This window comes from Rhipicephalus sanguineus, chromosome 2, assembly GCF_013339695.2.
Source record: "Rhipicephalus sanguineus isolate Rsan-2018 chromosome 2, BIME_Rsan_1.4, whole genome shotgun sequence".
Lineage (NCBI taxonomy): Eukaryota > Metazoa > Arthropoda > Arachnida > Ixodida > Ixodidae > Rhipicephalus > Rhipicephalus sanguineus.
Genome location: NC_051177.1, coordinates 225153234 through 225176398, shown reverse-complemented (window position 1 = coordinate 225176398; position 23165 = coordinate 225153234). Strand labels below are relative to the sequence as shown.

Here is a 23165-nt window from a genome sequence, read left to right as displayed (position 1 = left end):
GCCGAGAATCCTCCGCCGCATTGTCATGAGTACCGATCAAGCCCTACCTCTTATGATGAAGCACGTATATGCTCAATGTACAGTGGTACGACATGAGTGCTTTTCAAGTGTACTGAGCGTTTACGGTTTCTGCTTGAAGCTCAAGAAAACGTACCGCCTTTGCATGCATGCATTAGATGCAAAGCACTTGAGTTGAACAACAGCAATAAATGGGAATAAATGCGAGTGCCGAGCAGAAATTTAATTTTGATCGTGATACTATAGCGCGCTAGGCTCTATTAAAATATCTACGATTTTGAACTGTCCACGGAAAATTATCCTCCCCTCCGCCGCCTTGTCTATGAGCTCAAGTGGGACAGTTCGGCACTTCTGGAACGCTAGCACGGTGCTCACGCTTTAGCACTGTCGTGAATATAAATATATGATTGATCTGATCGAGCCGCATGACAAAGGGGGGACATCAGATATAATGGTTAAATATAGAAGTGTGCGAAGATTGAACATTTGGAATATCGAATCGAATATCGTCATACTTGATTCGGTCTTCGGGAATAGCCCATATGCGTTAATACGAATATTTCAAAATATCATCTATGCCCAAATAAACACGAAATTAGCGTAAAAATACAATAATTTCTACGGTCATAAGCTATACGTCGTTTGCAGAGCCAGAATTCGATAGTCCGCACACACTGAAGAGTTTTAAAATTTCTACTTGATGCTCAGTTTATGGTTTTCATGTTAATTTGTTTTAATGTTAGAGTACCAACGATATTTTGTGTTAACAACGAAAACGGTTCAATTCAAATTCGATCCGCTTCTTGCACGCATTAGCGCTGCCCTAAAATGTTCAGGCATGTGCTTCAGTTGAAATTTCCCGCTCCTTTTTTTTCTCACCCGAAAGAGCTGATATAAGCAACACGTGCGTTCCTCCGAAAAAAAAAAAAAAAAGTGGTGAGATCTCTTTCCCAGAAAGAATGACAAGGCCTGAAAGGAGGAACGAAGAGGGAGGCGGGGCGTGCAGCGGGGCTACCGGCCGGCCGTGGGCTACCATAGCGGGGCGCCGGACCCCGCACCTCTCGCGTTTTCTTTTTTTTCTTTGCCACAGCGCTAGGGAGGGGAGCAAGCTCCATGCGTCAGTTCCCGCCAAATTGTAGCTCTTTCGAGCGAGGACGTGCTGACTGAAACACTGCACAGAGACGGGCAAGCACTCAGAGGCATTTCGTTTGCCTTGATCCTGGAGGCGGCCTTCTCCCATTGCCGAGGATTTGAAGCGAACTCGTAAGTGGCATTTTATTTCCTCGCTGTATCGCATGGTGAGTTTTGTCTAGCGACAAAATCAAATTTTATTTGCACAATTGATGCGTCAATCTGGTCGTCTCTTCTAGCTGGCAGATCAGAAATGTTCAGGCGAACGGCGGTTATATTTGTCTGTGGACCCAAGACTTCGTTGACGGGCAAATATGTCAGATTTTCTTGTTTTTTATTTGTGGCATCTTATTGTAAAGCCGTGACATATTTTGCCGTTTTCTCTAGGGAACCCTGCAACAAGGACTGTAGTGTGAATAGCGTGCTGCGCTGCTCTCGCCAACTGAAAAGAACTCTGGTAAGATGCATGCTTGGTTATGAAAGTCTCACGTAATCGCTTTTCACATTGAATTTGGTCGCAGGTGTGCTGTAAATGCCGACTGCACAATATGTGACTGGCCCGCGGCTGCTTTGAAGGTAAGATTGTGTTCTCATTAATCTATTTATTGTACCATTTGTTTTCCAGTGACATAGCCAACAACGAAAACCTCGATCCATCCTCTCTCCACATATTATCTAGTTTGTGCGCTGTGGAGCTTGAAGCACTTCTCGGAATTTCAGCACACTCGCATTTATTGTAAGTGCAGTGTTTTTCTTATTTGTGCAGCGACAAAATTATTTTGTTTAGTTGTGTGAATAGAGTTTCTAGACGCGACATGTCTGTGCAACTGGTCAAGTAAATAGTCTACCTTTCTCACAGTATTATTCATTGTTGTTTCCATGGGCGTCCGGAGGGGGGTGCAAGGGGGGGCAGCTGCCCCTCCCTGGAATTTCGGATAATATTTTTCTATGCGGTAGCAATGAGCTACACAGCTTGATTAGCACACTCAGGTCCCGGCCTTCTCTATTTTCAACCAATTTTGCACGTTGCACACTACTGATTAATCTTGCACGTCATGTCGCGGCAGTGAAAGCTGTCAGTGCCGGATCTCCCCCCCTCCCCCTGCACCCCCCTGCAATAAGTTCTGCGGACGCCCTTGGTTGTTTCTTTCAGTTTTTCCCGACAGAAGAAAACGTCGCATCTGCGCACGTGTTCAGGGCCAAGAGCACGAGAAGTGGCCGAAAGAAGGGAGCCGATCCAACAGGAATGCTGTCCGTCTTTATATTTATATATGTCAGCGTTATGCCGTGATCACATGGACTGTACGGTTGCGTTGCACAAGGGCTGATGCAAACGCTCCGTGCGAACAATGTTGCATGGAAAATTAGTGCATCTATACAATTGCAAAATAAAGATCTAAAGAGAGAAAACTTATATTCACGTCTTTCTTTTATTGTGTGTTACGTATTAACACGTTAACAAGTGCAGACCGTTAGAGGCGTTTAATTCCGTCTTACATGTGCACTCTGCCCGTAATTAATTCAGATAGAGTTAAACGCCTCTATAAACTGCCCGTTCACATTAAATACGACACGCATCAACACACCAGAAAAACAATTGATGCGTTTTGTTAGAACACGCACAAAAAATAAGAAAAAAAAAGCAGAGCAATACTAGCGAAAAACGTCCGCAACCGACCCACGGCCGTCGGTAAATCGACGCTTATGTAAGGTCGGGCATTAGTCAACCCGCGAGCGGCATGCACTCGGCCTCGTCGGCCACGGTGGACGGGCCTACATTGGGTGCCGACGCAGGCCCACATGAGGCCAATGTCAATCCCCGAGACCGGCCCTACATCGGGTGCCAAGGTTGGGCCAACGACAGTGCAGTTGGCCAGCGACGTCAGGCCGACATTTTGCCAAGGATAAAATGTTGCTTGGGATCACCCTGTCATGTGCTAGCTTTCTTCCTTACTTTGATTCCCCCAACTTTAAATAAATTGTGTAAGAAGAGTAAAATGCTCTCCGATCCACTGTGAATACGCAAGAATACTTAAGTTCTTGAAAACTATCTCATGCAAAATGTTAGATATACTGTATAACAACATGAAAAAAATTGATATCAATATCATAGTAGCATATTTTTTTCGTGCTTCTTGAGGTTGCTTATAACCTTGTGAAATGGCAATCCCCCCAAAATGTTAATCAGCTACATTTCTCAGCATCAAGGAACGATCGCAAGCAGTGGCAAGCTCAGCTGGCCGCGATGTATACGAACGATGTAAAGCTTCACTTATGATACTGTGCGTACGGTCATACCATACGATGATAATGTTTGATAATATCTGCCACAAATTTCATTTCTTTATGAGGCACTTACGCCCTGCATTATAGTAGAGACACTAATAAAAATTTACGGCGCAAACAAAACCATATCCGCCACAAATCAGCCTTGACATGGCAGCTTCGCTGCAGCGAGCCGAGCGAGCGACGTGTAAGCTACAACCAGCGCCACCTAGACAGCGCCGGTCGAGGCATCGGTGGAGAGCGTCAGCGCAGGCGGCGCGGTCTTCACACTTCCCTATTCTAGCCACTGTAGTACAGTGTACTAGTGTAGGAATGCTAATTCACCGCGGAGCCAAATGGGTTAGATTGAAACATACGTGTTATGGCATTTGGTTATGGGCACAGCAGGTGGAAAGAAAATGTGGCTAGGGGTAGCCTACAGAGAAAAGAATCAGGAGATAGTGGATTGCATGAGTGCGGATACTACACTCTAAGCCAAAATCGAGTATTTTGGGAGTGTTTCTGTCACACAACAACAATCGTCATCCACCTCGCGTGCTTTCCTCGCGTTATCACCGCGGTCGCGGCACTTTCCGGTCACGAACGGCGCGCGCGTTATCAGCGTGACATAGCATTCTTGACAGGAAAGTGACGAGAGCTGGGTTTTCAAGAAAGGAAACGCGAGCAAGCCAGATGACGATTATTGTTGTGTGGCAGAAATACTCCCCAAATACTCGATTTTGGCTTAGAGTGTAGGGAATACAAGCAACATTTTATCCTTGGCAAAATGTCGGCCTGACGTCGCTGGCCAACTGCACTGTCGTTGGCCCAACCTTGGCAACCAATGTAGGGCCGGTCTTATTGGCCTCATGTGGGCCTGCGTCGGCACCCGATGTAGGCCCGTCCACCGTGGCCGACGATGCCGAGTGCATGCCGCTCGCGGGTTGACCAAGGCCCGACATTACATAAGCGTCCATTTGCCGACGGCCGTAGGTCGGTTGCGGACGTTTCTCGCTAGTATTGCTCTGCTTTTTTTTTTTTGTGCGTGTTCTAACAAAACAATCAATTTTTTTCTGGTGTGTTGGTGCGTGTCGTATTTAATGTGAACGCGCAGTTTATAGAGGCGTTTAACTCTATCTGAATTAATTACGGGCAGAGTGCACATGTAAGACGGAATTAAACGCCTCGAACGGTCTGCACTAATTAACGTGTTAATATGTAACACACAATAAAAGAAAGACACGTGAAATAAGTTACCTCTCTTTAGATGCTTATTTTGCAATTGCATAGGTGCACTAATTTTACATGCAACATTGTTCGCACGGAGCGTTTGCATCAGGCCTTGTGCAACGCAACCGTACAGTCCATGTGATCGCTGCATGATAGCGCTGACATATATATAGGACGGACGGCATTCTTGTTGGATTGGCTCCCTTCTTTCGGCCAGTTCTCGTGCTCTTGGCCCTGAACACGCACGCAGATGCGACGTTTTACCGTCGAGATATGAGACGGTAAATCGCCACCCTCATCGAGATGTGAGACTTGCATTGTTCTTCTGTCGGGAAAGACTGAAAGAAAGTACAATGAATAATACTGTGAGAAAGGTAGACTATTTACTTGACGACATGACTTGGCACAGTCATGTCGCGTCTAGAAACTATTCACACAACTAAACAAAATAATTTTGTCGTTGCACAAATAGAAAAACACTGCACTTACAATAAATGCGAGTGTGCTGAAATTCTGAGAAGTACTTCAAGCTCCACAGCGCAAAAACTAGATAATATGTGGAGACAGGGTGGATCGAGGTTTTCATTGTTGACTCGTATGTCACTGCAAAACAAATGGTACAATAAATAGAATAATGAGAACACAATCTTACCTTCAAAGCGGCCGCGGGCCAGTCACATATTGTGCAGTCGGCATTTACAGCACACCTGCGACCAAATTCAATGTGAAAAGCAATTGCGTGAGACTTTTGTAACCAAGCATGCGTCTTACCAGAATTCTTTTCAGTTGGCGAGACCAGCGCAGCACGCTATCCACACCAGTCCTTGTTGCAGCGTTCCCTAGAGAAAACAGCAAAATAGGTCACGGTCTTGCAATAAGATGCCACAAATAAAAAACAAGAAAATCTTACATATTTGCCCGTCAACGAAGTCTTAATTGGGTCCACGGACAAATATAACTGCCGTTCGCCTGAACATTTCTGATATGCCAGCTAGAAGAGACGACCAGATTGACGCATCGATTGTGCAAATAAAATTTGATTTTGTCGCCAGACAAAACTCACCATGCGATACACCGAGGAAATAGAATGTCACTTACGAGTTCGCGTCAAATCCTCGGCAGCGGGAGACGGCCGCGCGCCTCCAGGATCAAGGCAAACGAAATTCTTCTGAGTGCTTGCCCGTCTCTGTGCAGTGTTTCAGCACGTCCTCGCTCGAAAGAGCTACGATTTTGGCGGGAAGGGAACTCACGCACGCCACGGAGCTTGCTTCCCTCTCCTGCGCTGTGACGAAGAAAAAAAAACCGCGAGAGGTCCGGGGTCCGGCGTTCCGCTTGCACGCCCGAGCTCCCTCACACATTCCGTTCCTCTTTACAGGACTTGTCCTTCTTTCTGGGAGAGGGATGTGATGCATGTTGTGTGTGCTTTCGCGCGTGCTCCCTCTCCAAAGCAAAAACCGCAAAATCCCATCTCACCACTTTTTTTTTTTTTTTTCGGGGGAACGCACGTGTTGCTTATATCAGCTCTGTCTGGTGAGAAAAAAAAAAAAGGCGCGCGAAATAACATTCTAGGGCAGCGCTAATGCGTCCAAGAAGCGAATCGAATTTGAATTGAACCGTTTTCATTGTTAACACAAAATAGCGTTGGCACCCTAACATTAAAACAAATTAACATGAAAACCATAAACTGAGCATCAGGTACAAATTTTAAAACTCTTCAGAATGTGCGGACTATCGAATTCTGGCTCTGCAAGGGACGTATAGCTTATGACCGTAAAAATTATCGCACTTTACGCTAACTTTGTGTTTATTTGGACATAGATGACATTTTTAAATATTCGTATTAACGCATCCGAATACCTAATCAAGTATGACGATATTCGATTCTATATTCCAAATGTTTAATATTCGCACACTTCTATATGTAACCATTATATCTGATGTCCTCCCTCGGTCATGCGGCTCGATCAGATCAGTCATATATTTAAATTCACGACCGTGCTAAAGCGTGAGCAGTGCTAGCATTCCAGAAGTACCGAGCTGTTCCACCTAAGCTCAAAGAAAAGGCGGGGATCACAATTTTCGGTGGACAGTTCAAAATCGTCGATTTTTTAATAGAGCCTAGCGCGCCATAGTATCACGATCAAAATTAAATTTCTGTTCGGTACTCGCATTTATTACCATTTATTGATGTTGTTCAACCAAATGCTTTGCGTCTAATGCATGCAAAGGCGGACATTTTCTTGAGCTTCGAGCAGAAACCGTAAACGCTCAGTACACTTGAAAAGCACTCATGTCGTAGCACTGTACACTGAGCATATAAGTGCTTCATCATAACAGGTCATCATAAGGCTTGAAAGGTGCTCATGACAATGCGGCGGAGGATTCTCGGCGGCCCGATCGCTAAAGGTTCTGAAGTTTCTTGCGAAACAGGTGAAAAACTTCGGCATTTAAATTCCGCATCCTAACCAACTCCGTAATTGTACCTTTTCTTATTCACATACTTAACGTGCACATCAGAAATATTCGGCTGGATTCAGGACAACTGAGGCACAGCAAACATAACTTTAGTGCTGGTGTTATTGATTGGAGCAGAACTGCAAATGCGACATCATTCTTAGAAAAATGGACGTGTAATAAGCTACAAGAACGCCAGATTTTAAGATCACTTCGCAATACAGCTTTTCGTATAATCAGTTAGAGCTTTCGCGCCCCTAAAACACGCATCTGAAATTTTCCACCAATGTTGTACAGTCCGCGAGATCTCTATTTTGCACAATTCGTGTGACGAAATTAATATTTTTTGGGCTCGCTATAAAGCAGCCAAAACCTTTCCGATGGGAGAAAGATTGAATTAATTCATTTTCAATAAAGTTTATTACTAATAGATGGTGTAATGTATATGGTCGGTTACAGTCAACGTGCCATTTGCGAACTATTTCAGTCAATTCTACACGGCGGCAAAATGGACCATTGTAAAGCCACATTAGACATAAATTCGCGTGATTGCACTTTATTATCCGTTATGTACTTCCTGGTGGCAAATACATTGATCTCCAGAGCGTTCAAATCTTGCGATTTCTCAAGGTTATTCCAACTTCCATATTGAGTCAATGCATGCGCCATTATGGCCATCGCATGTCTAGTCAGCATCCGAATAATAGCTTAACTTCAGTCAGTTCAGAGCAAAACTCGATGTTATTCCTTAGCCGGAAGTTTCCCTTACGTCTGTGGTTGACGGTCATTGCTGTTTTCCTTGTTTGACCAAAGGACGTCATCGCCTTTGTAGCTACACTACATGACTTATTCCTCAACATACTGCCCAAACGCGCTCGCGCTTGTTAGCTCGAAACCTAAATGTTGAATTTCAAAGTAAAATTGACCAGTGTTCAACTTGTCACTCGATCACAGACGAATACTTTTCACCACGTCGCGTTATTTTGCTCTGCTTTCGATAGCAACGGCGTTAGATTGATGAGCTCTGCTGACAAATCCTCATCACTCTATGCAGCCGGTGTAAGGCTGGACAAATATATAAATCAATCTAACGGTGTCGAGCAGTGCACCTGGTCCCATGTGGTATGTCAGCAAGGGACTTGATAATTAAGCTCTCATATGTGTAGAAACGTACTGTACGCTCACGTTGCGCAGACAGTCAGCCACACACATCGTCAACGGCACGTGAAGCGTCTACTATTAGCAATGTAATTTTATTACTTTTTTTCGTTTTGCATGCGAGGCACCGGCGACGGCAGATTACCGCGAGGTGCTAGCTATGCATTTGTGTAATGCGCCTTGAAATATAAAGCTACAGCGTCCATAGAATCATAGAAATATGAAGCTACAGCGTCCAGTTTTAAGCACGTGTTGCTCCTATGGATAATTATTATTCTGTGAAATAACGGAACAAGTAAACATTTTTAACACTGATCCAACAGAACAGCAGTGCGCGTTGCGCGTTACCCGCCGCAAATGCGCCATTATATGGGATTCTTTTATACGTATGAGTAAGAAGATCAGACAAATTCGCGGAATGTTTCTCATGCATTTCCATGCATGATATTAGCTTGCTTATCTTTTTGTTTAGTATTTTCAAGACGTATAAAATGACCACAATGCGACTTCTGACTGGCATTATTTCGTATCTTCAGGCAGTGATATCCTAATTGTGCAGTATTTTAACTTCTTTATAATGTAGGTTACGGTGTACCTGCTTTGTCTTTTATTAAAAACAAGGGTTCATTTTTATTTGAAATGCTGTGCTAAAAGGATGAATGTCACAAACATATACAAGGCGACCTCTGACAAAGTGATGGATGGATGGATGGATGGATGGATGGATGGATGGATGGATGAACAACTTTATTTTAGTCCTTCGGTACGCGCGATTAGCGCGCAGCGGGCCGCTCCCACGTCGGGACAGAGAGGCCTTGCCCCTCCGCCGCGTCGCGGGCCCGATTGACACTGCATAGTTCCCTGGTTTCAGCCAGAGCTTATTATCTGTGGGAGGTAAAGGTGTAACTACATTGCACAATAAAAAAAAAAGATAAATTCGCTTTAACTGGACTGAAAATTTGTTGCTACCTGGACGTACACGCGTAAATTTCGACAAACGCAAGTCTTTAGTGGTGCTGTTTCGGACATGTGTCCCATTTTCTTATCTTGGCGGCGAAAGCACTGCTGGGCACTAACGGCGGGCCTGCAGATGTGCGGCTTCTTCGAAAGAGCAGGCGGCTCCACGCTGAGAAAGAAAACCGGAGAGCAGCGGAAAAAAAGAAAAAAAGAAGTTTTCCTCTCCCCACCGGGACCTTCCGGGCCGCGGGCCGCAGTAGCGCATGTTTTTTTGCTTCTTTTTTTAAATGTGCTTTTCACTCCACGCTCCCTTTTCCTAAATGTGCTTTTCACTCCACGCTCCCTAAATGTGCTTTTCACTCCAGCGCGGTTCCTTTTAGTTGGCCTTAGGCTGACCCTCTTCTTTCCCGCACTTTTCCACCTCATGCGTTTTATTTTTCACAGCACGAGTCTTCAGTGGATTGCCATTGCTATGTGTTCGTTCCAACCTTGAAAGAATATTTCTTGTTTATATATCGTTCGTGTATTGATACTAAAATCTTACATTGCGGCCACGCCTTTTGATGAGTTTTTTTCACATAGCATATATGGCATTTCCGCTTGCCTGACTTATCCGTCAGCGAAAGATGAGAACTTTTACTCATTACATTGCGCAAATAAAGGACTAGCTGTTAGAACAAAACACTGCGTCTCTCTATCCACAGACTGTTTGGGTGTGCAGCGCTGCTCCGGCAGCACGCAAAAATTTTAATGCTTCATGTTGTCTGTATACAGGCAATGCTTCTTTTAGATTATACAGAATGGTTTTTAATGACCGTTTTAGTTCAGAAATGACATAAATGTATTATGTGAGCTCGGTTTATTGCAAGCGGGTGACATTACTTGCATGAAAAAGCAAAATAAGTAATCGCCTATCTAAATAAAGTTCATTTATGACCTTCAAATTACACTGCCTTATACCTACTGAAACTGACTAACTGTAGCCACTGAGTTTGCAATAATTGGAATGAAATCTTACGATTTAATATTTATGCCATCAAATTTGAGGTAGAAGTTCACTGTTGCTTCATTCACGCTTATTTTTGTTAGAGTCCGTTTTAAGCATCGAACAACAACAAAAGCCTAGTTTAACGCCCATTTATATAAATACTGTCGCACACTTGGCGAATGATGGTCTCGAAAAAAATCTTTAAAAGTAGATACGCACGCCTGGAGAAACCATGCACGAATGTAATGGCTCGCTATTATTTTTGTTTAGTCAATAATGTACTTGGATTGTTCGCACAAATAATCTCTACCGCTTGGTGTAATCAGCTCAAGGACCACAAGTATGTTGTGTGTCACAGGTGATTTTTGTAATGTTTAAAAATCACACTGTAGGAGTGGTTTACACTTCCTGCAGTGTATTTTATGCTGCCCTAAAATAATACACGCTGTTCGAATCCTCTGCCGGCAACCAAGGCCGGCACGACTTGTTGCCGACTTGTCGCCCCGACAAGCGTTTGGCGCGCTCGGCGTTCACTCGGCCACCAACGGTGGTGCGAATCGTGCAGCCGACCAAGTGCCGACAAACGTTTGGCGCGCTCGGCGTTCACTCGGCCACCGACGGTGGCGCGAATCGTACAGCCGATCTAGTGCTGACGTAGCTGGAAGCGCACCTCCGGCAAACGTTGCCTCCGGCCGACCCTTTTCGGATGCCTGGTGGCCAGTGAAGTCGGCTGCCGATTATTTCCCATTGATCAGCCAATCGTCGGCAGTCGGCCAGCGTTGCTTGGGATATATTGGTAATGGGGCCGAAATCATCCTTCTAAGGGACATGAATGCCCACATACATGACTTTGACGGATATTCAGACACCAATGGGAAGTTATCTACTAGATCTCTGCGAGCAACATAGTCTGGAGATGCTTAGCACAGGGCCTAAATGTGACGGCCAGATCACGTGGGAAGTCGGAAACAAGCAATTCATTATTGTCTCATGACTGGAGGACTTTATCACAAACTGAGAGAAATGAGAATAGACGAGGAAAGGATTAAAAGCTTGGGTAGTGATCATAAACGAATAACATTACAAATGGGATATGAAACCGGAAATAAGAGCATGGAATCAAAGTCTGACAGCTTGTATTTAAATGACAAACAAATAACAAATGTAGCCGCAGAGTCGAGGAAGAAGTAGACAGAATACTAGGCAAGGAAAGGAGATAGGGAAAGAGAAGAAAACTATTTGTTGGAAAGGAAAGAGGAAGCCAAGAAGTTGGTGGAACAAGAAAATCCGGGAAGCGATCGAAAAGCGACGTGAAGCATCACGGGAGCATAGAAGGGCAAAAAAGGAGAAGCGGCCGCAGGACGAAGTCAACAAAATATTGGAAATATACTTAGAGAAAAATACAGAAATTTTTCGAGCCAGAAATTAAAGGTGAAAGTGAACGCTGGGTGACAGAGATTCGCGAAAAAAAGGAGGCCGCGCCTAGGATATTTCAGAGCCACATATAGGTAGGAAGTCTGTCACAATGCAACAACAACATATTGTAGATGAAGGAGGAAGTCAATTGGAAGGGTACGAAGCGCTAGGTTGGTTATATCTGAAAGGTAACATCCGATTTTAAAAAGAGCATCCGGGGAATTTCCCCGGTGAGTAAAAGTGTGGCGGAGAGAGCAACCGAAGAAGAGCTATAGTACTTGAGAATTTCAACTCGAAAAAATACGGCAGATTCCACGCACTGTGGGAATCGATGTAATGCGAAGCAAAGAGCTGCTCCATCGCCTCGTTGTTCTTTGAGGAAAGTGAACTCATTGATGCCCCGATACCTAGATGCCCCGATACCACTTGTATCCATTGGTATCCATTGCAGAGACTGCGGTTGCGCACCTCGATTTGAAAGCACTGGCGTCATGTACAAGTCAGCTGACAGGTTAACAAGGGAGGTTGTTGAAGCCCTAGAGATTAAAAAGCTCGGGGAATCTTGTGTCAGCATGCCTTCTGTTTTGCTTTCAGAGAAGGATGTCAGATTTCTTTCAGGAACCGTTTTGCACGCACAGTAGGAGTGACCACGTGATACAGTGTCATAGCTTTTGTAACCTTCTTTCTTCTGTTTATTCATGTGAAGGCAGTATTTATTCTCTGCAGATACCGAATAAACTTTCAGTTGTTAGTGCGCCTTGTGTTACGTGTCCTTCTCCTCGTCTGGTCTGTTGTTTTCGCCGGCGCTGTTCTACTACGATTCCATCTCAGTCACCCGCCATCCCCGACGGCGTCGCGTTCGAGCCACTCGGCGTCCGCCCCGCCTACATTCAGTCCCCGCGCGAAGACGCTAACGTTTTGGTACAACAACTGTCGAAGCGTCCGTAACAAAATAGTGGATTTACATGCGCATTTGTCTGCAAACCCGCCAAATGCTGTCGTGTTGCTTACAGAAACCTGGCTCGACGCAAGCGTGACTGACAGCGAACTTTTCGACACTAGCGGGTACACAGTGCTCCGGAAGGATAGGTGTGGCCGGGGTGGCGGTGTCTTGATGGCTTTCCCAACTCCTGCAAAAGTGAACCGCCGGCTCGACTTGGAACACGATGATCTTGCGGCTCTTTTCGTCGAGCTTATATTACCGCACAGTACCGTGCTGATCTGCTGCGCATACTGCCCGCCTTCATTAAAGGATGAAGCGTATAAGCACCTTGATTCATCCCTTTCACTCGCCTTGAGCAAGCAGTATACCAACGTTCTGGTATTCGGTGACTTCAATGCTCATACTGACTGGACTTCACACGACGACCCCCTCCCACACGACCGCACCGACGACCTACTCCTAGACATCATGACATCAGCCAACCTCGTCCAGGCATGCCTCGAACCCACATACTCTTCACGTGATGGTACTTCCTCCTCCCTAGACCTTGTGTTCGTGGCCGACCCAACCAGAGTAACCTCCTGCACAACAAGTGAGGGCCTGTCTAACAGCGATCATCAGGCCATTGAAGTGTGCTACGCTGCAGTGTTACCCCGAAACGGGTACCACGCTCGTCAACTGTGGAAATTTGACCAGACTGACCATACCCACCTAGCGCGCTTAGCGCACCTTGCACCCGGTGCATGACCTCATCTGGCGACGACTGCCTTGGCAACTATGAATTGTGGTGCTACATGGCATCGGCAATCCAACGCGAGTGTGTCCCATCGTGCACCCGAACGTCCAAGCGAAGGCACCGCCCGTGGATCACCGCAGAAATCATGAAGGCGGCGAGACAAAAACGATTGCCGTTTCGGAAGGCCTCCCGAACACAGTGCCCCATCACTTTCCAACTGGCGAAGGCCCACCAGCGCTCCCTGAAGGCAGCGATCCACGTAGAGCATCAGCGCTACACCACCAGACTAGCTGAGAAAGCTACGGAGAACCCCAAAGTGTTCTGGTCTTACGTGAATAGTCTTCGGACATCACGTCACAGCCCCAGCTTCAACATCCAGGGAAAGCTTGTTGACCGCCCTGCGGAAGTCTCTGCTATCTTTGCTGAACAATTTTCTTCCATCTATGTTCAAGCCCCCGCTGATGACAGCGAACTACTCGAAAAATTCTCTCCGCGTGATCAAAGTGCGCATCCAACTCAGCTTCCCGACGACTCGCGTGATGACTCACTCCTTCTCTCAGCTACTTTTTCACCGGAAGCACGGTCCTTAGCCATCTCCAAAATAAATCCATCTCCCAGCCCGCTTGCGGCCTGAATGTCCAACGAGACGGAATGTACAACGAGACTGAATGTCCAATAGTGGACATTCAGTCTCGTTGGACATTTCGTCTCGTTGGACATTCCGTCTCGGTTGGACATTCAGTCTCGTTGGACATACAGTCTCGTTGGACATTCCGTCTCGGCTGGACATTCCGTCTCGTTGGACATACAGTCTCGTTGGACATTCAGTCTCGGTTGGACATTCCGTCTCGTTGGACATTCCGTCCCGGTCACAAATTTCACTTTTCCGTTTTCGTTCCACACATTTGCTGTGAAAATTTTCCGAATGTGCCCTAACATTTGCGACGTGCGTGAAAATTCGTTTCGTCGTGATAGGACGTGGCGCTGAGACTGCGTATTACGCACGGCAAGGATATATATATATATATATACATATATATATATATATATATATATATATATATATATATATATATATATGTATATATATATATATATTATATATATATATATATATATATATATATATATATATATATATATATATATATGTATGTATATGTATATATATATATATATATATATATATATATATATATATATATATATATAATTTAAAAATAAGAAAAAAAATATTTAAAGAGCTCCCTTTTGCACCCATTTGCTCATGTTCATATAACTTGATGCCTTTTCAACAAATCGAGTTGAAAGTTCGCGCTTTTCAAGCTTTTGTTCTGTGCGTCCTCCCTAAAAATATGTACCTGTAACTTTACCACAGTTTAACAATTATGCAAAACCAAATAGCCCGCTACCTCACCTTGTTGAGTAATCGATTAGCTTTCAGTTTTTTCTCGGTAATCCGTTAGTTTTTTTTAAAAGGTAATTGTAATCGCTGACGCCCTTTCACTTTAATGCGTACAAGTCTGTTCCCGACCCAGTTTTTTTTTTCAGTTGAGCTTCACAGCACTAATATCGACATCATTGGAAGAGTAATAGAAAAGCTCGTGTTCAGGCCGGTTCTGAAAAGTCCTCAGATGATTTTAAACATCATAAAAACGGTTTTATTGTCGCCAACGATTACCTGTATGCTATGTGTTGTAATGAAAAATTATTCACGCGAAGCACTTTGCAAAACGCGAGCAAGATTGGCTACTTCGGCAATAAGCTCAGAAAAAATGAGCAGTTCACAGGGGATGGCCTGATGCTCTCTTCACTGGCCCGGTGCAGCGGAGGTGTAGGTCACCGCTCATTGCACGTCACTCTAATGTGGTGTGACGTCAGTGAAACTTTCGTTACGCTTCCTGCACAGTGACGTCGGTGTCAGTAGCGCTAGCGATGGGTCTCGATCGCGAGAATGAGCATTTTTACAGACTTTGGAAGTAAATTAAAATATATTCTAAACGTTTGCTGCGTGCAATACTTCGTGCTGAGCGTCCTTGCTTACAGAGAAAGCCTACAGCAGGCTTTTTATAGCCTCAAAATTTGGTGACACCACCTCTTTAACGGCATGGTCTTTCCTAGACCGGCCTGCAGTTCTCTTGTAGCCGAAATGCCATGACATGTTTCCATCAAGGTAGTTAAAACTAAAACTGATATCCCACACTCAGCATGCTTCATAACCATTTCGTGGTTCTGGCGCGTAAAACCCAAGAATTTAATTTTAAAGGAAAATTTCCTCCCTAGCTTCATCGACCCGCATTCTTTAAGAGGAAAGAAGAATTGTTCTAGGGGCTCGTAGAAAGCCAACAATCAAGCCAAGGAAAGCATAGGTACGTTATTTGTTAATCTTTTTAACTGTAGTGTAATGAATATGACCTAAATTGAAAGGACTTAAATGGGACGAAAAAGCACACTTTCTTTCTGTGGGATTCGAACCCACAACTTTCGCATTAAGCGCCTGATGCTCTAACAATCAAGCTACGAAGGAGGGCGCTCCCTCGTCCACTTTGTTGGGTATTTACGTGAGCTTGATCCCTGGGAGTGTTAGGAAGCGCAAATCGTCGCCGTAATTAAAAGGTTGCGGGTTCGGATCCCACCGATGGAAAGGGTGCTTTTTCGTCTACTTGGATTTCTTTGAATATAGGTTATAATTATTAAATTGCAGTGAAAAAAGCCACAAATAATGTCCCCAATGTTTTATTTGGCTTAATTGGCTGTTGGGTTTCTAACAAATAACTGAGTCTCTCGAACTATTCTTCTTTCGCACTTTCATAGCAAGGGATTCGTCCTGCCTCGTGACGCTTTCTGGCAAAAATAGTGTTTCACACTCGCCGCCTTAGCTACGAGTGGCGCTGGTAACACTCTCAGGGATTAAACGCAGATATAGTCGGGTACAACTTTAGAAAAAAGCGGCATTTGCACCTCAAAGGCGGATGCACACGCGCTTCCACCAATGGGCGCGCGCTCTAGACTGACGTCACGAGCCGGACGGCCGGTGCCTCCGCTCAAGGAGAAGAAGCGGGACTATTTCTTTGCCGCGGAGGCAATCGGCTGCCGCGCTTCGGTCATATGGGCGCGGCCTCTCCTTTTTTCTAAAGTTGTACCCGACTATAGATACCGCACAGAGTGGACGAGGGAGCGCCCTCTCTCGTAACCCTTTAAGGGGCTGTGATGTCCGATTTATGACAAAGATAAACAGGAACAGCAAAGTATGCAAACAACCAAAATAAAGCATTAGAGTAACATATTCAATATACATATGAAAACTAAAAATACAAAATAGAAATAAAGCTAACAAAACTTGAAATTATGGTAAATGCAGTAAAGCGAATACGGAAACAAAAATACGACGCCCGACGCCACAGACAGTCAATATTTGCAAAACACACACACAAAAAATGCGATATTCCGTTAGGCTATCTTAACCCAATGAATCAGTTGTCTGAGAAATTTCAAACGAGGACACGTTTATCTCTTCTAAATTGGACATTCCGTCTCGTTGGACATTCAGTCTCGTTGGACATTCCGTCTCTGTTGTACATTCCGTCTCGTTGGACATTCCGTCTCGTTGTACATTCCGTCTCGGTTGGACGTTCAGTCTCGTTGGACATTCAGTCTCGATGGACATTCCGTCTCGGTTGGACATTCCGTCTCGTTGGACATTCAGTCTCGCCGGTCACGTGACCCATTGGACATTCAGTCTCGTTGTACATTCCGTCTCGTTGGACATTCAGGCTCTGAATCCTCCCAGCCCCGGTCCCGATGGCATGGCGCCCACCTTCTTTCTACTGCTTGCGCCCCAAGTGCTTGTATCACTGTGCACTGTGTTCCAATCCCTACTTGACCATGGGACTGTGCCCGCCTCTTGGAAACGTGCCCTGGTTACCCCTGTTCACAAAGGGAAATCCAAGCCCTCTAACGATCCCAAGAACTATCGTCCAATCTCCATTACGTCGATCATACGCCGCACGTTTGAACGTGTTCTGAACAGCCAACTCCTTGACTTTCTCGAGCGGAGGAAGTTTTTCCTGCCTCGCAGCATGGCTTTCGCCGTGACCGCAGCTGCGACACAGCCCTGGCTACCCTGAACCAAATCGTAAGTCACAATCTTGACAACCGCACAGAAACCGACGTCATTCAGCTCGACCTGAGCAACGCCTTCGACACCCTCAACATTTCCCTCTTGCTGGACAAGGCGAAGGAAGCAGGAATTCGTGGCTGCCTGCTCAGGTGGCTGGCCAACTTCCTGATCGGGCGCAGCCAACGTGTCTTATATTGTGGCGCCCACTCGAAGAGGATACCTGTGCCCTCAGGAGTGCCTCAGGGTTCTGTCCTTGCGCCGACCCTCTTCCTGATATACGTCAACGACATGCCCCAAGACAACCGCTTCCCCCTTGTGCAGTACGCGGACGACACGTCCATCCTTGCCCCTACAAGTGAGGATCTCCAGGAGTACCTAATGGTGATCGACTCCTGGATCATTTCCAACCACCTGAAGCTGTCCCCCGATAAAAGCAGTGTGATGAAGTTCCAGAGTGCTCGCCTGCCTGCCAAGCCCTCATACACCATGCGCGGTATCCCTCTTCCCACGGAGGCTTCACTGAAAATCTTAGGTGTCACGTTCACCAGCACTCTGGACTTCAGCCTTGAGGTTGCAAGCGTCGTTGCTAAGGCTCGCTGCGTCCTCGGCCTCGTGTCCAGAGTCTCTAAACCATGCGGTTCCGCTACATTTGCCCTTCTGTAGACATCACTCGTGCTGCCTATCCTTGAATATGGCTGCGCCGTATGGTCACCCAACCAACAGCACCTTATCGCCCGCATCGAAAGCGTACAAAGAAGAGCCTCGCGCACCCTCTACGCACGCTCCGTAAAGTCTCCGCCGGCGGACTACGCTACCCGCCTGAAGACGGCCAAGTGGCGTCCTCTGCGACAACGTCGTGCTGTGACCCAAATGCGCCGGCTCTGTCGTCTACTCGATGGCTCCCTGGCGGACACCCCCTTATCGTCAGCAGTGCGTGTGAATAAACGCTCGGGTCAGCCAGAGCCTCTGCACACACGAGCTAAGCGTCACGGCTCGGCCATCCCAGCCGCCGTACGCGAGTTCCTCACTCTTCCCATGAGTGCTCGTGCACCTCCCCCTTGCACCAGCGCAGACTCCAAACATCTCTGCTCTCTGTACAGTCGCCATTTGTCCAGCGACTCGTGATGACCTCACCCTTCCCCCCCTCCCCCCCCATTTTTCCTTCTTTCTTTCCTTTTTTTTCTCTCTCTTTCTTGCCTTCCGGTGACGGGCTAGCAGACGCACGCGCGTAAAGGGGTATTCAGACGGGGGAGGAATGCTCGGGGAAGACGGGGGGATTGCGTATCACGTGACCGCGACGTCACGGATTAGCGAGTGGGCGTGACCCCCCGCGCCTCCTCGGAGGAGACGGGGACGTTTTCCCCGAATGGACAAACGATCCCCCTGCGGTGGGGGATGTGGCGGAATTTCGGGCTCTTGTTTGGCCACATTGTTGCACTTGCTCCTGCAGAGAGCGGCAGTGGGTGTCCAGTCTGCAGCTGGATGGTCGTCTGCAGCTCGTCAAACGGGTGGTGCAAGCCACCAGAGTAGTCTATACTCGGCGACAACTTTTCTTGACAGCACTGTGGAAGCTACAGAACCAAAGCGCATGCCTGCTACCGCAGCAGAAAATAGTACTTTAGTTTACTGATAATTCTATGATTTGCCTTGCTGAAACAAATGCTGCTTTATTTATTATGAGACTCAAACAGTTGCGGGAAGTCGTAGGTAAAATACAGTTATTGTTCACTTTGCAAGAATTCTTTCCTTTTCTTTCCATTTCTTAGACAGCACCACCTTTTCAGCACGCCCATTTTCCAAGTAAACATGGCGTCTGTGACGTAGTGGTATAGTAGTGGGCCAGTGTGCGGCCGCAAATGTGCTCTTTAGCTCTCCAAGAAAAATATACTCGTATTACGACATGAAAATGTACACTGAACAATCTAAATGTCACCCTGTTCGCATTTTTCGTGTATATGTTTTTCTAAACTGAGAGCGAGCAAAACCGAAATCAGCCGCAAGCTGCCGCACTACTTGCGGAGCAACACGAATGTGCGGAAGCCCCGCCTCCGTAGCCTTCGTTCCACTGTCAAGATAAGTTGTCGCCGAGTATAGTAACACTGGTCTCCCCCTCCGTTTGCCTCGTCCGTGTGAGTGGGGGGCATTTGTGGAGGCTTCTCCTCGCGAGTTGACGTCACTAGGCTCCGCCTTTACCCCCCGAGCATTTCTCCCCCGTCTGAATACCCCTTAAGGGTCTTTCTTTTCTGTCCATTAGAATGCAGCGCTTAAAGAACACAAACACTTAGAACGAAAACGAGGACGGGCGCTGACTGCCAACAGTTGGTTTATTGTGCGTTCACATATATAAAGAGGGCGAGAAAAAGAAGGGCGGGGGAACATGGAAGGAAGAGGAGTTATGCGCATGGGTGTGACTATGACATTATGCCAAGCTGCTTCTGATTACTGGCTGAGACATCTGAATTCCTTGTCTGTAAGTGTGAGCGAAGGGGCACTGACACAAGCGGCGCCTTTGCACATCATGGTGTACGTTTCAAAGATTTCACGTGCCAGATTGTCCTTGTATCGGCGCAACACTTTGGCTTTTTTCAGGAGCGGAGTGCACCCACAGTCTGCGCAATGGATTGCTAAATTGCTACCGTGCTTGTTCTTGACGTTGTTCGCGTGCTCTCGCAGACGATCATTGAGACAACGTCCCGACTGGCCGATGTACGATCTGCCACAGGTCGTGGGAATCTCATACACGATCTCTTTTTTGCACTGTACATACCATTCTGTCCAGCCTCGCACGTCACCGGAGGGCTCACACTGTTGTGCAAATAAAAATTATTATTATTATTATAACTGAGGGTAGGACAGTATGGTGAAGTCGGCGAAGAGTTTATGTTGTTCGAGTGAGTCATGTAGTGCGGTCAGTCTATCTTGATGAATCGAGTGCTGACGCCGTGGGAGCACTGTTTTGAAAAGTGTCGCCGAACGACGGTGATCAGAGCTGGAATTCGTCTGAGTGTTTCCTAGAACTGAAATATTCGAGAATCGTTCGAAGAATTGTGGGCTGCACTGCACTTGTTTGGTGATTATTCAGGGCATGTTAAGGGCCTTTAAGTGTTCTTGGATAGTTTCGAATGGATGAGATTGCATTTGTAGCGCGGTAAGTTTGTTCCCCTTGTTTTAAACACCATCTAAGTGATGTGAGTTGTGACTGATACCCTGCCGAGTGTGCAAGTTTGCGTGATGCTTGTACTGCCTTAATTGAGAATACATTTTGTTTGTGTTGTCTCTTGGCTCTAACTGGGTCTTTGGACCACAACCGGCGTTCGTTGGCGCACTAAAAGGACCTACATTTAAATTGTGTGTGCTTTCCTGGTGCGTTTCGGTGGGCCAATAAGTCAGCCCTTGGAGTCTGCCCGGCAACTGCTTCCCCATTAACGGGATCAGTGATTGAGTGACACCTTTCATTTAGAGTACTGAGGCCCACTCTACAAAACATTGGTACTCCTATGGCAAACTGTTCACATATGTGGGGTGATCGGCACTTCTTATAACGACTTTAATATTCAACCTGTAATGTTCAACTATAAAACGCGTTATGTACGGCCTGATTGAAGTGTCGCGCGCAGGGTGTCGGAACGGAACGAAAACCAAGAATGAAAAACGAAAAAAAAAAAAACGATATTTTTGACCGGAATGAAAACGTAACGGAAACTTTATCTATTATTTCGTTCCGGAGTGAAACCGTAATTTTTTAAATCGTTTTTCGGTTCACGAGAAAACTTGGCAATCCGGAACAACTGAGGTCATGCAACGTGAACACATCTCAGTGTGCAGTATTAGCACGTACCTCAGGCAGGAATTCCAAAGCAAAGATATGTTGAAATTGTGCGAAAAACGAAAACAGTGGCAACCAGATATGTTTATATTATAACGCAAGTGGACTTTTGCGCGCCTGTCACGCAGACCAGCGTGGAGAGGGCATGCCCACGTAACACAAAAGAAGCTATTTGCCGTCTAAAAGACGTCTTGAACGGCTACAAAAAGGGCTAATAGACGTCTTGGTCAAGACATTCCCGTAACCGTAGACGTCTTTTCGACGTCTGATAGCTGTGCTAATGTCCCGCTAGTTGACGTCTTTAAAAGACGTTTTGAAAAGACCAAGATAAGACGTTTTATAGACGTTCTTGTTTTTTCGCCGTTTTCGAAATTTTGGACTTTCGAGATATAAAATAAACTAATGGAACTGTCTTTGCAGCATGTTTGGTCGGCAGCCTGACGGCTACCATAGGAAGATAGAGATTGAAGGGACCGAAAGAGCTCCCGCAAGAGCACTTTCCTGTTTTTCTCCCACTTCCTACGTCAGTCGCCGAGCAAGTGACCAAACAATCAAGCAAGATCACTAACATACGTACATACCTGTTCACCCACGCATGGACGCTGAGTTTACTCGCGTTTATTGCGGACCGAATCAAGTTGTTGCGGTCGCTCATATATGCCGCGTGAATTATTGGCTACTTCAGCACACCATACATATCCAATTTTCATATAAATGACATCGGTTTATAATAAATTTGAACACGTACGCAGGGAATCAACACGTATACTGTATTACATAATTGATGTTTAGCGGATGGCGCGCAAATAAATAATCGCGCTTCTCAGCAACAATAAATTATCCCATGATGTTGTCAAATTGGCTTTATTAATGAATAAAGCACAACGAAATGTGGCACAAAACACGTCGGAAGGTGACCGCACAAGGTGAAGCTGAGTGGCACGGCAGCAACGTAAATAAAATTCTGCATGAAGTACGATGAAGTACGATTTTGAAGTATAGAGTTTTGTTTCATGGTTAGGTATCAACACATGGTGTCCGCAGGGGATGCCTCACGACAAAAAAGCTCTAGACCTGTCATGCCTGTGTAACTTAAGAACCTACTTATAAAGAAAATGAAAAATAGGGTCCCCTGCGCTATACAGGTATACAGTGTGAGAGCTACATGGCACTGCCACAACACCGTTGGAATGTGCAGGAATAGCATAGGTTCAAACAGCATAAGGCGTTAGGCAAAATATATTCGCTTGACGAAATATCAGGCTTTAAAAAAGACAGTTGCGAATTCAGTGCCCGGTGATGTCCCTTTACCTCGAACTATATGCATCCAATGAGCAAGCGTCGAGAAGCTTATTCGTGCCTTTATTACCAAACTGTAACGAACACCAAAAATCGATCGAAATCGCTTCGTCCACCTGCTGCCAATCGTATACCCGCGTAGTCCAGTGATCACCTTCTACCAGTACAACATCGTTAGGATGGCATAGAGCATTATGACAGAAAAAAAAGAGCGCGGTGCAAGCCGTACAAACATACACGGCTGAAAACTGCAAGCAGAAGCCCTCAAATAGGACTTTTATAGGTGATACTGAATAGTGTCACGACGTTCGGGAACGATATAAATGAAGGGATAAGCTTCACAGCTACGTTCATTCTGCAGAGTTCCACAAAGACATCCTAAATTTGCTCCAGTGGTGGAAGTTAAGAACAACGACTGCCGACGCCTTCACATTTCGCAAGACAGATGTGCACCCCTGCGGCTAGCGCATGCAGTGCGAGAAACTTTAGCGTGGCAGGATATGTGATACAACGGTAGATGGCGTGCTTAACGCCGGAATCTCTAGATAAATTGATTTTTTTGCACAATAACACGTGAAGAAATAAAACTATAAAATATGCCACAAAATACTTATGGACTGTATA

At 45.8% G+C, this 23165-nt stretch overlaps 2 long non-coding RNA genes across 2 annotated transcripts; one reads left to right on the top strand and one right to left on the bottom strand.

Annotated features, from left to right (window-relative positions):
- Positions 1–1141: 1141 nt before the first annotated feature.
- Positions 1142–2322, top strand: LOC125757316 (uncharacterized). The gene is made up of 4 exons (XR_007415236.1): positions 1142–1281; positions 1389–1606; positions 1671–1885; positions 2303–2322. It is a non-coding gene; the product is annotated as an uncharacterized LOC125757316 (long non-coding RNA).
- Positions 2323–4677: 2355 nt separating this feature from the next.
- Positions 4678–5833, bottom strand: LOC119381485 (uncharacterized). Its single transcript, XR_007415235.1, has 4 exons — positions 5555–5833; positions 5416–5483; positions 5297–5351; positions 4678–4982 (listed from the first exon to the last, which is right to left on the bottom strand). It is a non-coding gene; the product is annotated as an uncharacterized LOC119381485 (long non-coding RNA).
- Between the last annotated feature and the right edge of the window lie 17332 nt (positions 5834–23165).